This window comes from Heterocephalus glaber, unplaced genomic scaffold (assembly GCF_053883595.1).
Source record: "Heterocephalus glaber isolate CG9 unplaced genomic scaffold, H.glaber_assembly_v1.0 deba00001600, whole genome shotgun sequence".
In the NCBI taxonomy this organism is placed as follows: Eukaryota; Metazoa; Chordata; class Mammalia; order Rodentia; family Bathyergidae; genus Heterocephalus; species Heterocephalus glaber.
The window spans coordinates 40,554,385-40,560,384 of record NW_028258372.1 but is presented as its reverse complement, the minus strand read 5'-3'; positions in this window follow the sequence as shown (position 1 = coordinate 40,560,384).

Here is a 6,000-nt window from a genome sequence, read left to right as displayed (position 1 = left end):
CCAGGAACCAAAGCCACAGCCTACAGGCTTCAGAAGAGCTGACTAGTATCCAGAGAAGTAGAACAGAGATTTCTCTGCATGTTAGATGTTCATATTTGCAACCTGGGTTTTTCAACTTCTCCACATTAGGAGTTTGGTTGCCAAACCCTGTTGCCTCCCCAACGTGTGACTATCCTGCTGTTTAAAGTCAGAAATGATCAAAGGCACTGTGTTTCAAAGGCATGGTGCTATTCGACAAGAGTGAGAAGCCCTGCCAGGGAAAGGACAGGGCAGGCCACGCACTGGAGTGTCAGATTTTGCTGTAAACAACCTGGGCATCTCATCATGACCCGCCCCCTGGGGTGGTGGGCAGAGTCCAGTGGAGCACCTGGCACCAGCATCTTGAGTACTCAGGACCTGCTTTCTGCTGGCTGAACACAAGAAAGTGACCAGGAGAAAGGAGAAGCTTCTGTTGGTTTTTAAAGTGTGCATTTAAATCTAACTCATTGTGCAGCTCAACAGGTGGGTTGGAAAATTGGGTCTTTTAGCTTTGCAGCTTATGGCAGGGACTCACTGGATGAAAGAAGATAAAAGCAGCTTGAGTTTGTAAACTGCCAGTATTATGAACCAAGGCAAAGGCCTCCAGGGAGCAGGACTCAAGCAAGTGCTTTTCCCCACTCCCACACACCAGGGGAAATTGCCAGGGGTCTGAGCACACACCCATTGGCTCTAGAGTTTGTGTGTTTCCAGCTCTGCCTTCAAGAATCATAGCAGAAGAATTCCAGAATCTCAGATCCAGAAAGCACTGGAAATGGTGCAGGAATTCCTGTTTCAGTGGAGTCCAGGGCCCCAGAAAATGCTCACTATCCTGTTTGCCAGCCTAGACCAGTGGTAAATCCCTTCCTATGTGTACTGAAACTCACTCCGAGGGGTGGGGGGCATAGCTCAGTGGTCGAGTGTGTACTTAGCTTTCACAAGGTCCTGTGTTCCATCCTCAGCATCCTCCCCCTAAGCCTCAAAACATGCCTTCCATGCTGGGGATTTGGCTCAGTGGTGCCGCCGCCTGCCTCTCAAGCACAAGGTCCTGAGTTCAATCCCCGGTACCAAAACAAAAACTTGCCTTCCTTCCACCCACCAGCACGGTGTTAGATGGAAATGGCCCTCGGAGATGACCTAACCCATGGGTCACATACCCAAACTCACAGACAAATATTTTTTCTTGTTCTTCTAGTGTTTTAAAACTTTTTTGATTCAATATTTATAACAGATTTCCCAGAAAAATCTGGCCTTGCAGGTTGATCTATAAGAAAAGCTGCCGAGGGCCGGGAATTTAGCTCAGTGGTTCCAACACCTGCCTTGAAAGTGCAAAGACCTGAGTTCAATCAATCCCTGGTACCAAAAAAAAAAAAAGGCTGCCAACAACGACCTCACATTACCACCTGAAAACACCTGACTAGAGTTGGCCAGAGCCTGGCCCTCAATGTGGGCATGACCGTCGATCTTAGCCAGGCCCCATTCCAGCTAACCCCTTGTCTAGAGACCCTCCTGGCCTCTACAGGTGTGCCTCTGTGAAGCCAGGCCTATTCATGCCCATATTCTCCCAGGGTCCTCCCCAGCCCACTGAACATTTCCAAAGCAATTTTGTGTAACACTCCTTTCACTGTACCCGTGCATCTAAGTAAGTGGCTCTCCGCCAGCAACTAGATCACCTCTCACATACAGCTGGGAATTTTTGTGTTGTCATGACCAAGGCAACCTGTGCTTAGGGGGCAGAGATGCTAAATTACCCTGCTGTGGAAAAGCAGGTCCACTGAAAAACAAGCAAAACATCCCATTTGATGCCAATAACTCATGGAGAAGACACTGCTTTAAATGGAATGCTTGCTGATTTTGTCCTGTATCATTTATGTAACTGCTCTATGCCTATGTAAAATGGGGATAACCTTTCATTCATGTAACGCTACATTTCCATCAGAGTTCTGTGGATTGTATGAGATAAAGCAAAACAGCTACTTGACATATGAACCACACAAATGTGAATAATGATGACTGATGTAGAAAATGGAATGGTGTGGCAAGAATAAAGTGTGTCTGCCCACAGAACTGAATTCTACTCTGCTAAGATAACTATCTGTCATCAAACTATGTGAGTCTGGTCATGTTGTCTCTCCTGTCTGAACAACGAGGGGTTGAACTGGATTTCTGGAGTCCCGTCCATCTCAAATATTCTACAGTTCAGTGTTCCCAGTGAGACACACGGCACACCCTTCTGATTTTCTTCAGGCTGTTTTGGTTAGGCTGGCATCCCAAGGCCCAGTGCTGAAACTTTATCTGGGCTCAGATTAGAAAACAAAGACCAATAAAGACCTGATGACAGACACAGGAGAGATGCACACTGCTGTCAAGCAGCTCCCCTGAAGCTCACGATGTTCTGAGGGAGGCTGTGGTAGGAGTGGTTAGTGGCCTGACCTTCTGACCCCTTTCCCTAGAGTTTTTTCCCCAAGACCCAGCCTTTTGTGCTGGGCACTGGTGGATCACTAGACTCACAGCACAAAGATCCAGGGAGCAGTGCCTGAGGCTCAGAAAGAGATGCCTCCCCCTGCTGCCTGCTGGAAGGTGGCTGGCCACACCAGGGGAGGCGAGGGAGGCTGCGCATCAAAAGGAGAAAAAGCAGTACAGTTCGTCTGAATAAATCAGGAAGAAAGGAACTTCAATAGGTTATCACTGACAGAATAATCTGTAACTAGGTAACAGTCTTGACAAGAAGGAGAACGCACAGTAAAAATGGACAAAATAAAAAATGGAAATATAATTCTCTTGTCTGGTGTGGAGTTAAAGAGTACCATCTGCCCTTTTGCTGAAGGTTTTACTGCTGGATTTTAGAGGAAAATTACAAATGATCCCTCAAAACACCAGAAGATTATTTAAATAAAGATTTGAAGCGAGGTGGTTATCCTCTGGCAGATTCAACTATCTTGTTTTAAGGGCAAAGGGACATTCCTTAGATTTTATAGGTTACTGATGCCCTCTGGTGGAAGATAAAGGTTACATTCGCTGGTCAACGACCAGAGATTTGTTTGGTCATTGGTATTTGAGGAAGCTGCAATGCCCCAGCTCTGATATACTAGCAAGAAGAGGAAGAAATATGAGGTACTAAGTACTTTACATGCTCTATTTCATTTGTCCAGCACACCTGTTTCACAGATCTGTAGGCTGAGGCTTAGAGACATCAAATGAATCACCTCAGTTCACACAGCAAGCAGCTAACCAGCAAAACTAACCCAGCACCAAGCATTCCAGAACACTGAAGGTCGGGGTTTCAAACACAGACACGCGTGCATATATATTCTCATGACACCCCTCTCCCTCCCATCCCCATCCCACTAAAAGAAAAAGCAGACACATGTCCACCAAATGTGCCTTCTAGTCAAGAAGTTTAAAGTCTTTCCTACAACTCGAATGCATGGTTGACTTCCCATTAGTGATTCTTTTAGCAGCAATGATGAAGAGGAAAGAGATCCAGACTGAGAGGAAGCGAAACCTTGTTACTTAGATCAAACATGTTAGCCACCCGTGTGATCTTGTTATCGCCTCATGACTGTCAGGTAAGGGGGATCAAGACATGGTCTATAAGGCCACTTCACCTAAATATTTTTTATACTCCGTGCCCTGAACCTGAAATGTGTGCTCATTCTCCTCTCCCTTTTCTCCACTCCTGGAAGATTTTCTATGTGGCAGAAATAACCTGGAGTATCTGCTTAATTAAAATCTAAATCCCTTAAAACAAAACAAAGCTCCATTCTCACTCCCACTATGTTTCCGTGACCGGCCCTAACCACGTCCCACGCCTTCTTCCTGCCCCTCCACCTCAGCCTTAGCCTCCGCAGCGGCTCTCGGGCAGGGATCCTAGCCCAGCGTCAGCAGCGCCACCTGCGGACACGGTGAGGACGCAGGCGCTTGGGCCTCACTCCGCCCTACCTGACTGGCACCTCCCGGTGGGGTGACGTGCGCCTCAAAGGCTGCCAGGTGCCCCGGCCGGCGCTTGCTGCAGCTTGACAGTCAGTGTTCTGTGACAGTGTTCTGAGTTCCTGGAGTTTAAGGCTCTTGGGTTTGCGAATACAATTTTGCATATGTTCACAGCCCTCTTCTCTCCCAAGCTCCTTCCCAATCAGATGTTCTCATACCCACAAAGTCAACACACCCAAAACTCAGCGTTCTTTCCTGTCTCCCACTACCACCACCACCAATTTGCTCACTTACCCACATTCTCAATCCTGAAGAATGTTACCGCCCACCATCCGCCAATTGCCCAAGCCAGCCTTGACCTCCTTTCCCTCACATCCGTTTATCAAGTCTGTCGGAACTTTCACCTTGCTTTGGCTCCTATCTGTCCACTTGGGGGGTTAATCACTGACTTGACTGCAATTCTCACTCTACAGGTCTCTGTCTTAAAGGCCTCACGGGATAAGTCTGCCTAGTTTAAGTGACCAGTAAGGTTCTTATCCTCCTCAGGCGCCCAACCATTACCTCAGGAGCGTCACCATTTCTCAAGCAGATTGCTGCCAACTGTCCTCCTTGCTTCTGCTCTAGCCAGCACTCTGTCCGCTCGGCAGTGCAGCCCCATGAGCTTGCATAAATACAAATGAGATGCTGTCTCTCTCCTTCGTGAGACCTCCCGTGGCTCCGCACTGCCTTCAGCACAAGATTCGAACGTGTTAGCCCGGCATGTCACACACCTGACCACCATGCTGCACCTCATTTTGCACCACCCCAGCCAACCTTGCCTCACTTCTCCGTGCACGTGGTTCACTCCAGCTCGACGGAGTAAGCTTCCCAGACAAGCTGTGCTCTTCCACCTGCTGCTCCCCTGGCCCATGTGGAAACTATCCTCATAACCACTGCATTGTTAAGACTGTAGGCAAGTAGAGGGCAGCCTCCCCTTAACCATGCTGGATTCCCACTACAAAGCAGTATCTGGCACATGTTGACATTTAGTAAGCATTCGGTGAATAGATTCATCTCCTATCATTTAGTTTGAAGAGGATTAATCAAGGGAGCTCAGAGCTGGGGATGTACACATCAGGACTGACCCCATATCCTTACACCTGTAATAATATGAAATTTGTCTAACAACACCTTTTTATACCTTCACGGGCTGGATTTATACAACTCTAGGGGGGGAAAGGGCACTGATTGGAATTTGTCTATTGACAACAGTTTGTAAACTCAGTTTTTAGTTTCAGCTTACTTCCTCCAGCCTCTGGACATTCAGCAAGGATAAATCTGCTCCAGGAACTAAAGGTGAGCAAGGATGTAAAAGACAGCAAACAAAATGTTACAAAGTCAGAATCACCTTAAAAGCAGAGCACGGCAGTGCACACCCAAATCCAAGCTCATAGGGCTGAGGCAGGATCATGAGTTCAAGGTCAGCTTGTGCTACAGGACTGTCTCAAAAACCAAAAAAGTACCTTAAAGAGAAGTGAAAAGTTACACAGAAAGAAGCTGTTCTCATCTCGTCTCTAATCCTATACCTGGTTGGTTTCCTTTTTTTTTTGGTACCAGGGATCAAACTCAGGTCCTTGTGCTTGCGAGGCAGGCGTCAGCACTACTGAGCTAAACCCCCAGCCCTGTTTCCATTTTTAAAATGCCATCCCTGGTATTCCTGGTAACACCCTGCCCTACTCCAGGGTCTAATCGCACATTCAGGAATTATGGCTCACATGGCATGCTGTTTGGGACCCCGAAAAGCTTACAGTATGGTACCAGTGCAGGCCCGTGACATGGCAACCCTGCCCTAAGTGCTGCTCAGAACGGACCCGTATCATCTTACTGGCTTTCTCTAACAGTGCATGGCCTTTGCAAAAGCACATGCACTGTTTCATTCCTTTTTTGGTACCAGGGATCGAACTCGGGACCTTGCGCTTTCAAGGCAGGCAGCAGCACCACTGAGCTAAATCCCGGGCCTATTTCATTCTTTGTAGCCTGCTCACTCTCCTTTGCTACCCGCCAAGGAGCAGAACC